We start from the raw sequence: 14660 nt of genomic DNA on the forward strand, positions 1-14660 counted from the left end.
AAAGTGACAAATACCACAGGAGTTTCTCTCAGTGGATGGCAATCCCATCAGTTTATCTGTCAAGGGTACTAATGCCAGAGCACAAGGGCAGATGAAAAGCTTTCCAAGTCCTCTTACATTGCAAAATATCAGAAGCTAATCTAGAGACTATTTTAAAAGTTAAAGATCTCTATAGACTAATATTCCTTTGAAGGCAAGTGCAAAACTCTGAAAGTTTTAGTACACTGATATTGTTAGGTTTTTGGTGGGGGATCAAAGGATGATGCATTCTAGAAAAGCAATTAAGTTTTCCAGGAAAGGCTGTAATAAAACACAAACATGTAAATAGGAAAGACAGGATTATCTGGAGTGAAGTTAAAAAGGCGTTTGATACAAATCAATATCCACTTGGTTTTGGGGGGAGAAAGTATTCAATAAGGGAACAGAAACCTCTGTAGAGCCACGTTCTTCAATGCAAGGAGCACATCGTATGTGTGCCGACTACCTAGTAGAAAAAATCTTCCACTGTTACTCCTCTTTCCACCCCTAAATGAAGTTTAGAATCCTTTTTTTGTCAAATTACATGAAAACACGTTATTAGCTTGTTTTATTCTTGTCACCTCTATTTTGTAATACCATGTTCATACATACATTAGTCATTTCCCCTTAATAATGTTGATAGGACTTTACCTGTAATTTGATAAAAAGATTCCAAATGTTCATACATACATTAGTCATTTCCCTTTAATAATGTTGATAGGATTTTACCTGTAACTTGATAAAAAGATTCCAAGGTTCACACTGGTAGGTATTAGGCTACATGACATTAAGTAATAATGGGGTAATGGCACCCAGTTATTCTACTGAGTTCACCCAGAGGGAATAAGAATGTACACAACATATTTCTACAAGTATGTTTTCAACAGTCATGTAGAATAGAAAATTGAAAATAATCTAAATATCTGTCAACAGGGGATTAGTTAAATGACTTATAGTTATCGTAACATTATAAAAAGATATTATGTTTGAGACAGTAATGATAAAAGTATGAGACAAGTATATAAATACTACATAAGAAGGATGCATTATCTGATTAAATACAAACGTAGCACTGAATAGGAGACGAGGAATCGCAATAATTCACATCAGAGGTTATGGTTTTTAAACAATGGAAAAGGGGCCATGTGATAGATACTCAAGGCTATCAGAAAAGGTAAAAGTGTGAAACTCATGATGCACACATCTTGTCGGCAGTCCTGACCCACAGCTCACTGATGGCATCCTGGCGCAGGGACTGAGTGTAGACATGAGCTCCCGTCAAAGGGCTCAGAAATGCTCTGCTGGCTAGACTTGTATGTCAGCCTCGTCATGCATTTGCAGTGGTTAAGAAGACATTAAATATGTAAATATACTTTAAAAATTAAGGAAATTTATCTGAACTGAAATATGGATTTTATTTTATTTTATTTTGTTTCTTTTTTCTTTTAAAGATTTTATTTATTTATTTATTTGACAGGCAGAGATCACAAGGAGGCAGAGAGGCAGGCAGAGAGAGAGAGAGAGGGAAGCAGGCTCCCCACTGAGAAGATTACCCGATGCGGGACTCGATCCCAGGACCCTGAGATCATGACCTGAGCCGAAGGCAGCGGCTTAACCCACTGAGCCACCCAGGTGCCCTGAAATATGGATTTTAATGTTTAGAAAGAGGTCATCTTTTGAGGAAAGACGTTAGACACCGATGAGAGAAAATGCATTTAACATCTGCAAGTTGGAATTATGAATAAAAGAAATTTATACATTGAGCTTAAAGGCTTAGGGAAAACTAGGTCTTGAAACAATTTTATTGAATTGAAAATCCATGGAAACAAACACCCGGTAAGTTTCTTAACACACATAAAAGCTTTCTCAGACTTAAAAAAACTTAGTTGTCAAAACTATAGAGCCATGAAAAAGTCAAGTTGTAGAACAAAACAGCTACACATAGTTCTCAGAAAATACTACCTACCTAATTAATCTTCATTATAACCGGAGGAAGTATTTTAAAGAAACTGAGATAAAATGAGATCCTCAAGGTCAGACACGTAGAAGGAAAAGAGCCCAGACTGGAAGCAGGTCTCTCACCTCAGGAGCCCTTTTTCTTTTTCTTTTTTTCCCCTTAAGATTTTATTATGTATTTATTTCGAGAATCGAGGGGGTGGTGGTGGTGGGGTCGGATAGAGGGAGAGGGAGAAGAATCTCAAGCAGACTCTGCAGTGCGTGCAGAACCCAACCCGGGGCTTGATCTCATGACCCTGAGATCACGACCTGAGCCAAAATCAAGAGTCAGACGCTTAACTGACTGAGACCCCCCCAGGAGCCCAAGGAGCTCCTGTTCTTAGCAGCACACCGCCACCTCCAGTGCCAGTACATGTAAGACATCAACAATACAGTCAGCAAATAAATGAATGAATGAATGAATGAGTGAATAAATAAATGACAATCAGTTATGAGCTTTTTTTTTTTAAGAGATAAGTAAATACATAGGAAAGTCTCCTAGATAACATCGGAGGCATTTTTAAATCTTTGTAATTTTGCAAAAATTTGTTAACACTTAGAAAAAATTTAGTATTTATAATTCACGCCTCTTGTGGGAGGGGTGAGGGGAAAGGTGCCAATTAAGTATTTCCCATTATTCATACCTACCATGTAACTATAGCTACTGTTATTAATAACCTACGATTTAAGTTTTTTAGTCTTCTACTCATCTAAGTAAGTAATAATATGCTTGCAGATAACAAAGGCATCCTATCAGTCACAAGGCTCTATTTCAAGCACTCACAAAATGTGCTAAATATTTTCACTAATGAGTTTCTGAAAACTGAAAAGAAAATAATTACTAATAAGTTATCATGTATTTTTGTGAAATACTTTCCCCAAAAAAGTAACATGAGCGCGTGTCAGACCTTTCTAGTATGTCTTTATGCTGCCACTAGGTCCTCTGTGTGTATAGGTGCAATGACAGACTTAAAACTAGGGAAATGGGCAGGCTTTGTAGGCTGAAAACATTCTGAGAATGGAGTGGAAAAAAACTTTTTTAATCTAAAAGATAAAAGCAAACTTCTGAATTTGGGGAGAGATATGCTTAGGTAGAAGACAGATGCTTTGATTTCTGGTGCTGATTTACTATCCCTTATTAGGGAAGGCTGGACATTAGTTCCATACCCCATTGTTAGAAGAGAAAGATCCAGCCTAGAGCAGTGGTTGCCTGGGGCTGCTGGTGGGAATGCAGAGGGACTGCAAATGGGCTGGAAGTTTCTTTTGGGGGGATGGAAAGGTCCTACATTAGACATGATGGTTGCACATTTCTGTAAATTTACTAAAAAAATCATTTAATTGTGCCCTTAATGAATTTTATAAATGAATTTTAGTATAAATTAGTATAGAAATTTAATATAAATGAATTTTATACTATATGAGTAATAACCCCCATTAAGCTTCTTAAAAAAAAAAATACAGTCTGGAGATAAGTTGTTTCTAAGGAACCAGAAAACCAAGGGCTAGTCCATACTCTGTTATTACATTTCCAATCTCAAGTCTCCCTGTCAAGCACAGTCCTTACTTCTTGAGGACTTCTTTAGTAGTGATTCTGCAATATGCATTGTCTAAGTTTTCCACAGACAAAATCAAGAACCAACCAATGAAAATCAAACCACTTAAGAAAATTTGTGTCAAGTATGCTCCCCCCCCCAAAAAAAAACCACTCCTGTAACTAAATAGTATGAAGTGACCAAAAAAAAAGGTTGGATTTTCTCTAACATAATTAATCAGAATTTACTGAGTTGTATTCAAAGAGAACAAGATGGTCTGTTTCTTACACACACACACACACACACACACAAGGTCACTTTAACTGGTGAGGTGGACAATTTAGTACATTTTGAAAGGAATACTTATTTACGCCGAGCAAATATTAGCTATGTAAATTGGAAAACAATAAACTGTGGGACTGGGAGTATTTCACAAGAAGGGACCTTCTCCAGGCCACAGTGCAGTGAAAGAAGTGGAGTAGTTCTCAGCCGGCATTAATTGTTTCTGACTTAAGTTTGATACAATAAAGTACCTTCCCTAAGATTTGACTTGTAAAATGTTCCATAGGATGTTTTAAAATCTGGGTTCTATTTTCTAACTGCTTTAAAAAAAAAAAAAAAGATTTATTTATTTATTGGGGGTGGGGGAGAGGTTGTGAGCGAGCACCCAGGAGGGCTAGAGGCAGAGAGAATCTCAACATACTCCTCATTGAGCAGAGAGCCTGGTGCGGGGCTTGATCTAACGACCCTGAGATTATGACCTGAGCTGAAACCAAGAGCTGGATGCTTAATCAACTGAGTCACCCAAGCTTGGTACCCCAAGCTGCTATTCTGCAGAACTCTAACGATCAGATCTGGTTCCAGTGTGTTTTTAAAGACAAACTGCCACCCTGGGGTTGAGGGACTGAGGTTCTCCAACAGGAGAATAGGGGACTTGGAGAGATGGAGTTACAGGGAAAGACAAAGAGCAATGTGTGGGACAATGTGGAACATGTGGTGAGGCAGATAAATGAGTAAGTGAATGAGTGTGTAGACAGGTTAGATAGACACACTAGATAGATAAGTACATGGACAGACACTGACCGACAGACCAGGCACCTGCACAGAGAAGAGGGCTGTAAAACGAGGTCACAGACAAGGGGATATTTAAAACACCTTTTTAACTTCCTTTAGATTACTCTAAACCAGACATTCTAGAGTGAAGGGGTAGAGCTGGGGACACGTCAAGCACTTTGCCCAAAGGCTGGCTGGTGCTTGCCCTAAGACCCTCTCCCCACCTCCATTCTCGATACATCTAGAAACGCTTAGAGAGTTCCCAGAGGGTGGGGATAGAGGGACGCCCTTGGTCTTGCCTTCTTCCTTTGTCAGGTATTTTCAGTGTTTCATAAACGAGGCTAGGGTTTTGTACCTCCCACTCAGCTTTCCTGAACTCACTGCCAGTGAAGTATGATAAACCTGTAGTCTCAGAGAATGAACTGGATTGAAGTCTTGCCTTGGTGTAAAAAATGCTTCTCTTCTTTAGTGCATGAGTAAAAGAAGTCCCTCTCGCTTAAACAGAAATGTGTGCTCTTGATAATCTGAGCCATAACTACGCCAAAATTAGGATAGATGTTTGGTCGCTAGCCTCATTCCCATGCCCCCTCCCCTCAGGACTGGCACTACAGCTCCCTGTTTAATGGTCAAACAAAAGCAGCCAGATCTTGTTTAGAATCAACACCCTGGGGCTTGATCAGAAAGGTTCTATCTACAGCCACACTGAACAGCAGCGATGACTACCTGCTTCTACCTTCCTCTATTTCCTTCTATGCCCCCAAAGACTTCTGGACCTAGAAACTGATTCCCTTTGGTTTTAATACTTAGTACTCTGGACTAGGAGCACAAATCACCTACTGAAATGAGGGCTTTTCTGGGAACCACAAAAACTCCACTTAATATTTTCAAAATATATTTAAGTCTGATACTGGAGCTTGCATTCTCTCTGAGGAACACGTGGCGGGTCTAAAAGAAAGTAGAAGCCGGGTCAAACAGTTTCACATACTCTCCAAACCACACAACATATTCTAAATGGTATTAGAAGACCTCCTTCTAATTAAGTAAATAGATCACAGTCAACAGTGGACTCCCTCATCGACAAAAATAAATACGTATTTTAGATTGGAAGCATATCTGATTACTGGAAAACTGTGATTTAAAAAATGAGAAGAAAAAAAAGAATGGTTCCTTAAAAATAATTTCATGATTCTCTAATAAAACTTCTTTATTCCGTGTCCTTCAGATTACTTAGAAATACACCTATCGAGGACCCTGGGTGGCTCAGTCAATTAAGTGTCTGCCTTAGGCTCAGGTCATGATCCTAGGGTCCTGGGATTGAGCCTCACCCTGGGCTCTCTGCTCAGCTGGGAATCGGCTTCCTCCCCTCCCTCTGTGAGCTCTCTCGCTTTCATGCTGTTTCAAATAAACAAATAAAACATTAAAAAAAGAAAAAAGAAAAAGAAATAGACTTGTTGATCTCTCCCTCTACCACATGGTGACCAAACTGTGAGGATATTTAATACAATTTCATAGCCTCTTTAAATGGGTATTTAAAAACAGTATCTTGAAACTTCGTTTGCTATTTACTAGAATATTAGCACTTTGATACTTGAGTGAAAAAATCAGCTGCAAGCAAGAATGACAGAAGGGACTTAATGGATCTGGCTGGAGGCTGGAGGCCAAGGTGAGGCTTCAGGAGAAGCCCTGAACCAGGCGGTTGCAGTTGGGACACACTGTGGTTACAGCAGGGGACAGATGCGGAAGAACCAGAAGCTGACTCAGTGCCCAGTGATGTTGGAGAAATGACACCCAGATACACTCCAATACAATTTCCTTGAAGAGGTCTAAAGTCTAGTTTCGATATTTATTTAACATACAAGGGTTATTGTATTTCTGCTTAGTGCTGTGCCAACAAACAGGTTCAAGAAATAGCTTAACACATACAACCTGACAGATTTAGGGGGGCGGGCACTTCCTCGGAGCCAGAATTAAGCGCTGAAAAATTAAGAAGGAAGCTTCTAGAATCCGCACCTTCAGCAGGTTTGCCCGTCTGCTTGTTCGGATTTGTGTGTGGGGTTATACAGCCTTTGGGAGGGGGCAAAGGTGAGTGGGGAGGATAAAGGTAAGGCACGTCTTTGTGTTTAAAAAAAAAAAAAAGTCCTGTGCTCCAGCCACCTGGGTTCCTCAAGGTAGAGCACGGTTTTCACTATAAGGCAAAGAAAAAAATAGGAAAGGAAAGGGACAGTGGAAGACCCAGAAAGGTCTGTATAAATCCTACATTTCTCATTTTCTTGCGCCAGCCACAAAAACGTTCTTTTGCATGACTGGCTGAACAAGCCACTGCTTTCAAATGGTATGAGGCTATAAAAAGCAATACTTTCTCCAAAGCCATTAAGGTCACTCTATTTGGCTCCAGTTTCTCTCAGAATGTAAGCTGCTATGTTGTAGTCAAATACATTACTTGTTTCTCAAAAGCGCTTATTTGACCAATGCTCCTAATCCAGGATTTTGTTTCTGCAAAAAACCTAATAATGGTGATTTATATTTATCCTATGTTTATTCTAATTTTGGGTCTTTGAAGAGGGACCCAGATTTCCAAACCCAATCCAACAGAAGGATTAGCACAAAATGCAGAAAAAAAGTAACTTAAAAGATTAAGATCCTGAGTCTAACAATGCCATTTTAACAATTTACAGGAATGCAACAATTTCAGTGTCATGTTGGCTTCTGAAGTCATCTAAAAATGTTTACCTATTGAATTTTCATTTATCCTAATGAATTAAAGAGAAATTATCACAAAGTACACATTTCCATGGTTATACCAGAAAGCTGGCATATTAAAAATTCTTCAGGAGCGCCTGGGTGGCTCGGTTGTTAAGCGTCTGCCTTAGGCTCAGGTCATGATCCCAGGGTTCTGGGAGCAAGGCCCACTTCGGGCTCCCTGTTCAACGGGAAGCCTGCTTCTACCTCTCCTGCTCCTCCTGCTTGGGTTCCCTCTCTCTCTCTCTGTCAAATAAATAAGTAAAATCTTCAAAAAAAAATTTTTTTTTTCATTTGGAGGAAATAAAGAAATCTGGTTTATACAGCATTATGTTTAAATATTGTCTTCATAAATATTAGTGACTAAGCGTCTGAATAATCAAAATGGCTGCCAACAGATATGGTCTGCTAGGGAAAAGGAGGAGCTTTAGAACCAAATCCAATGCGTTCAGCAAGAGCAAATGATCCAGGAACCTTCCACTGCATCAGAACACCAGGACACACTTCTCTCTCAAAACAGGACACAGCTCACTCAAGACTTTTGTCTACTCTGCTAACAGCCCCTGTATGGAGCTTGAGCACTCCATCCACAAAGCAGAGGGGCTGCTGGCATAGTGAGGATAACAGAGTGGATGTGTACATAAACCACTGATTATGTAGCAATCCTTGGCCAACTGCCTGTTTCCCTTCAGCAAAAATCTAGAACAGGATATGTATTTCTTTCATGTACACCATAGCATGAGACATTTAGTTCCAGCATACCTAAGCTATCCCTCCAGGAGATAATTAGAAAAATAGGTAAGAGTTTGGGAAAGAAAAACGATAGCAGAAAAAGAGTAAGAGGGACTCCTTGGGCTGAGGTCATGATCCCAGCGTCCTGGGATCGAGCCCCGCATCGGGCTCCTTGCTCAGTGGGAGCTTCTCCCTCTGACTGCTGCTCCCCCTGCTTGTGCTCCCTCTCTCTCTTTCTGACAAATAAATAAATAAATTTTTTTTAAAAAGGAAAGAAAAAAAGTAAAAAGAATTTTACAATGAACCCGTAAAAGAGAAAAATAAATATGGAAAAGTATAGGTATCTGGGCTGCAATTAAATGGCTCTTTAGGGACCCAAAATAAGCTTTGTTCTGTGTAAGGGCATCTTATAGCTAAAGGAGTGCAAGGAGGCACTGGATGGGAGCCCTGATCCTTATTATCAAAAGCAGGAGAGGCCTGAGTATTGGATGGGAAACCAAACTGGGAGGTGCTGGGGATAGGTACGGTGACCCAGCAACACAGTGCTGGAAGTCTGGGGACCACCTAGGCTGGAGCATTTCTACCATAGCAATAGAAACATAACCACAATGAAACTTAGCATGTGATAAGGGTCAGATGTTCATTTAGTCCAAACTATTATATGTAAACAAATGTATAATTATCACATAAATATACACATCTTCTACATAAAGAATATATAAAATATAATTACAATTCTTTAATCCAGGGTCCCACGTGGGGCCTTCAATCTCTACTTTCTTTGTACATCAAGTCAGCTTTTCATTCTCACATTCTTTATGTTAAAGCCAGGTGATTTCAGGACACTCACTGGGAAAAGTCCACCCTCAAACGTAATTGGGGAAGCATGGGAAGAGACAGTTTGGGAACAGAGAATAACCTTCCCCAGACTATCCACAGGGCAAGCGGAAAATGGGCAGGAAAGGGAAGACAAAGAAGGGATAAAATTGCCAGGGTCTGTCTCATAGCCAGAACTCATTTCCTTACTTTCTATTTGGAGCTGATTTCCCCCACACCTCCTCTGACACATCCTAGGCAAAAGAGTTCCTGTGACTAAGTATCTCCCAATTACTAATAACAAACACTTCCTACAGAATGTTTCATTGACAGATTAACATACCAACTTCTACTCTGTTTCATCCCTGCATGAGAACACTAGAAAGTGACCTTGAAACAAAGTCCATTAAACTGTAATTTAAACTGTAATTGGAAAGGAGCATAAAAGCTGCAACGAGGGGCACCTGGGTGGCTCAGTAAGTTAGGCATGCAACTCTTGATTTTGGCCTCGGGGTCATGACTTTGGGGTTGGGGGATCAAGCCTCATGTAGGGCACACTGCACTGAGCATGGGGCCTGCTTGGATTCGCTCTCTTCCTCTTCCTTGCTGCTCCCCCTTTACATGATCTCTCTCTAAAAACAAAACAAAACAAAACAAAAACAAAATCTGCAATGAGTTGCTGATAGGATCAGAAATTGATATAATTCTTTTGAAATTGTCTCTTTTTAATCATGTCAAGAACCCTACAAATGCTTTTATCTTTTGACATAGCAACCCTACTACTGTGAATTTATTTTAGAACATGTTTTAAAGAATACAGAAAAAGCAGTATCCAAAAATATATTCAGTGAAACAACAATGTAAATGTCTAGAGGAGACATTTAGAAGCATCTGTGAAGTACATAAAAACATATATAATACTTTAAACACATCTAAATGTCTGCAGCAGACATTTTGAAGCATCCATGAAATACATTCAATTTATTGTTTAAAAACCAACACTTGGGGTGCCTGGGTGGCTCAGCTGGTTAAGCCTCCAGTTCTTGGTTTGGCTCAGGTCATTATCTTGGGGTCCTGAGATCGAGCCCCAGGTCAGGCTTGGTGCTCAAGAGGCAGTCTGCTTGAGATGCTCTCCCTCTACAAAAAAAAAATCCTAAAAAAACAAACAAAACACAACACCCCCTCGCCCAAACCAGCACCATATTATTTTCATAAAAATGCAAATGTATGAATTTTTAAAAACCAAGTTGATAAGTACGCCAAAAGAGTATCAGCTGTTAATGTTGATGGTGAGATTTACCAACTATTTTTATTTTCTTTATACTTTTTTTTTTTTTAAAGATTTATTTATTTGACAGAGACAGAGACACAGGGAGAGTGGAGCACAAGCAGGGGAAGTGGGAGAGGGAGAAGCAGGCTCCTTGCCAAGCAGGAAGCCTGATGCAAGACTAGATCCCACCATGCTGGGATCCTGACCTGAGCTGAAGGCAGTTGCCTAACCACCTGAGCCACCCAGGCACCCCTCTTCTGTACTTTCTTATTTTCTCCCAGTTTTCTGGGATAAAAGTATTCACCCACATATTTGAAGGAGTATTTTCAAATAGTTCTATGAAGACTATGCTTATGATTTTATTCATGAGGAAATGCAGTATGATTTCAGCAACGTAAAGATGTATATTACATAGATACAAAAAAAAATCTGAAAATATACCAAATATTAATACTGCTTAATGAATTTAAGATGATTTTAATTTTGTCCTTCCTCCATGTTGTATTTTCTTAATTTTCCACATTCATCATTCTTACAATCAAGAAAATGCTGATGACTATTTTTTTTTTAAGATCTTATTTATTTATTTGACAGAGAGAGATCACAAGTAGGCAGAGGCAGGCAGAGAGAGAGAGAGGAGGAAGCAGACTCCCCGCTGAGCAGAGAGCCCGATGTGGGACTCAATCCCAGGACCCTGAGATCATGACTTGAGCCGAAGGCAGTGGCTTAACCCACTGAGCCACCCAGGCGCCCTGCTGATGACTATTTTTAACTACAATAGTATTGAGAGAGTTAAAAGGGAGAATGTGCTAGTTTTTAAAAAGGTGTTTTGTGTTGTACAATTTCAAGTAGGCAAAAATGCATGTATAGAAGAGTCAGAGCACAAGTACACTAAAATATTAAGAATGGTTGCAAGTGGTAGGAGTATGGGTTTTTTTTTCCCTTCCTACATCTGTGTACAGTACACATTTCAAAATGTTTTCATTATAAATGTATTATTTTATAGCTAAAAGTATCCCAAACCACAGTCATTGCTGTTGTTTTCAGGGAAGTACTTATCAAGTGAAATCTCCTTATTTCCTGTCTTTCTTCAGCCTCAGTTAAGTGCAATAAAAAATACAAGTCTACAATGTTGCATTTTTTGAGTCTTCTGCATTGTTGCTGCTGCTGGGAAGAGCCTAATAAACTAACAGTTATTTAAAGTGTTAGAAGCCCCAACTTGAGGTACACATATAATGAAATTAGTCTCAGGGTCAACTTTTAAAAAGAGACTAAATTGTAATACAGGGTAGTATCTTCTGGGTTTGTTTGCAATAAAGGGGGAAGGGCTGCTTTATAAATTTCCATATAATGGATGTCACTTAATATTTCACAAAACAAAACCAGTCACTAATTCGGTACTGTTTCTCCTGCATAAAACCAGGGGCCAGAGAGAAGACAATCAAGCCAAACTGGATTTTATAGAAGAGACAATTCAGTTAAAAAAGCAAATCCCCAAACCCTCTTTTCATATATTGGTGATTTTCACGCACTGTGGGTGTTTTATAAGCTTGTATACTTAAGCATTTTTAAAACCTTTTTCCCCAATATTTGGTGGATTTTTGCTTTATTGTACTCCATATCAGTTCATAGTTTTTGTCATCTGTTCTCTGTGACAATAAAACTTTAGAAATAAACTGAAATTGCCTGAAGATCAGTTAAATAAATTACGGTTTTCAAAACAACCTTTATTCCATATTAAAAAGTTGTTTTTATGAAGATTATAAGAATGATTGGGGGTGCCTGGGTGGTGCAGTCAGTGAAGTAGGTTTTGGCTCAGATCTGATCTCAGGGTTGTGAGATCAAGCCCCGAAGATGGGCTCCATATTTAGTGCAGAGTCTGCTTGGGTTTCTCTCTCCCTCTCGCTTGGACCGCACCCCCCTGCCCAATACCCTACTAAAATAAATAGATTAAACCTTTAAAAAAGTTTTTAAAATAAAAATGGAAAGAATGACCAGGAATATGCATTTAAACCAGTCTGCAAAAATCTATAAATATTACTGAAAATCCCAAGTACAACAAAACTCTAATTCCATATCCCTTTTTTAAAAAAAAAAGTATGTTAGTGCTTTTTCCCCTAATTCCCAAAGTTATATACTACACACTTTGGAATTACTTCTAGGAGTTTAACTAAAGATACCTGCATAAGCATGAGAAGACTGCTTTCCAAATCCGCCCATCAGAACTTTTGGGCAACAGATGCATTTTAAAAATTTGGAACTTTGACTTTCAGAAAAACTGTATGTAGGTATTAACATGTTCTCACAGCTCACCACGGCCCCTTGCTGGAGCTGGGAAACACCAGATACTCAAACACTGATACATCTAAATCAGACATAAGAAAATATTCACACTAAGTTGGGTAAATAAAGACTATAAAGAGCTTTTGGTGAATTCAAGAAGTGTTTAAACACCAAGGGTTATTGAGGAGAGGTAAGGGGAACAGGAGATGGGGAGGAGGAGACGAGGAACAGACAGGAGGGGAAGGCCTTTAGGTTTTGGAAGTTTAGTTTTTGAAACTACAGATAAGTGATTCTGGACTTGTAAGACTGAAACCACACTGTCCATCAAGATGGGCCTATTACATCGTAAATACGTTTTATTTGTACAATAAAACACTATCTTACCATCATGCCATGTTAGGTGAAGAAAGGAAGTTGCAAAATGGTGTACATTTATAGCATGATTCTTTTTTGTGGGGGACAAACTGTGCTGTGTGTGTAAATAGATTATATTGTTACTGGAAAGGTGACATTACATGGAACACTTTACCTTTTTGTACTAAAAAAATAAATTAGCAGCATGTTTTGATCCTACTGCCTAAAAAGACAAAGATGATTATTTGCTCAAGGGTATTTAGTGTTTACTCTAGGAAATACTGTAGGGACACCACAGTTTAAAAAAAAGTCACTTCTCTCACTGAGCTTCCACTCTGCTATGCACAACAACAATCAAAAGATTAAAATTATTATAAAAAAATGAACCAGGATGGGGCAAGAGAGTCACAGGAGGGATATTCAAACTAGATCTTTGGGATGATGAGGTAACAGTTCATTTAAACATTTTACTTGAATACTCTTCATCAGAAAAACAACAACAACAACAACAAGTCAATGGTCTCATCAAGTCAATGGTACATCAAGACATGTATGTTCCAACCTACTGAGACCCAATTTATGCAAATAGCTTCCAGAAACCTGTACAAATAATAACTTTTTACAACTTTGAAAAAGAAATTCTACTGGAAATGCTCCAATCATTACTCGATTATGGATTTTTGCCTTGAGTTCTTTTCCCTTTTTAAAAGACCAAAATAATGTGTTTAATATTCTAATTGTATTTGTCATATGGACTTTTAATTGCTCACCCCAATGCCGTCTTCTAAGAAATGTTTAACCCACATGAGACTTTGAAGGAAAGGTTAAAGATGCAATTTTATAATCATGGGAAGAATAGAAACAAAGGCATTATGTGGGAACAGAAAGGTTGAAGGCAGCAAATACCTAATGAGGACTTGTGACACAGAAATTTCATCACTGAGTCTTAATAGGTAAGATAGAAACTACAAATATAGAAAATTTCAAAAACTGTACCCCAAGGTTAATGACATAGAGTGACTAAACTCAAGATAAGCAATCCTCAGGGGTTAGATATGTGGTAACTGCTACACTTACTATAGATAGCCTGGAAGGTAAGGCAAACACATGGATGGCCAACATAGAAGACAGAATTATTTCTGGCCTTCCGTTCTGTGCAGAACTTGGCTCAAAGTGCAAAGGAAAGTAGCAAAAGAGAAGGCTGCCTCCTATTCTCAAGGGATTTTTTGGTTAAGTAACTCCACTCCCCCTCCCCATCTTTCCAACCAGAAGTGACTTAAAAAAGACCAAAGAGCAATAAAAACAACTTTTATAAATTAGATTAGAGCCTGAAATAACACGGGAAGTTTAGTAAAACCATACACCGTGTAGAAGTAAAAGTGAAAAGAAAATTCAAATAATAAACATAAACTGGGGGAGCAGGAAACATTGGAGATATAAAGATACAGGTGTATATTAAAATATATGTAACAGAAAATTTAAAAGTCTACATAAAAAGATGGAAACTGAGAACATTTTTGAAAAGAAAAAAATATATAGCCTTTAAAAATGCCAACCCCTACCTGGTGTTGTATAGAAGTGTTGAGTCACTATATTGTGCACCTGAAACTAATAATCACACTATATGTTAACTAACTGGAATTTAAATATTTCTTCTTTTTTAAGATTTTATTTATTTATTTGACAGAGACAGAGATCACAAGTAGACAGGGGGCAGGCAAAGAGAAAGGGGGAAGCAGGCTCCCTGCCTGAGCAGAGAGCCCAATGCGGGGGGACTCGATCCCATGACCCTGAGATCATGACCTGAGCTGAAGGCAAAGGCTTAACCCACTGAGCCACCCAGGTGCCCTGGAATTTAAATATTTCTA

At 38.7% G+C, this 14660-nt stretch overlaps 1 protein-coding gene across 5 annotated transcripts in view; it reads right to left on the minus strand.

Moving 5' to 3' along the window:
- SGMS2 (sphingomyelin synthase 2) overlaps positions 1-14660 on the minus strand; it is a 168598-nt gene that overhangs the window by 25093 nt on the left and 128845 nt on the right. The gene's annotated exons all lie outside the window — the stretch shown is intronic.

The sequence above is a fragment of the Mustela nivalis genome (assembly GCF_964662115.1).
Source record: "Mustela nivalis genome assembly, chromosome: 4".
Classification (NCBI taxonomy): domain Eukaryota; kingdom Metazoa; phylum Chordata; class Mammalia; order Carnivora; family Mustelidae; genus Mustela; species Mustela nivalis.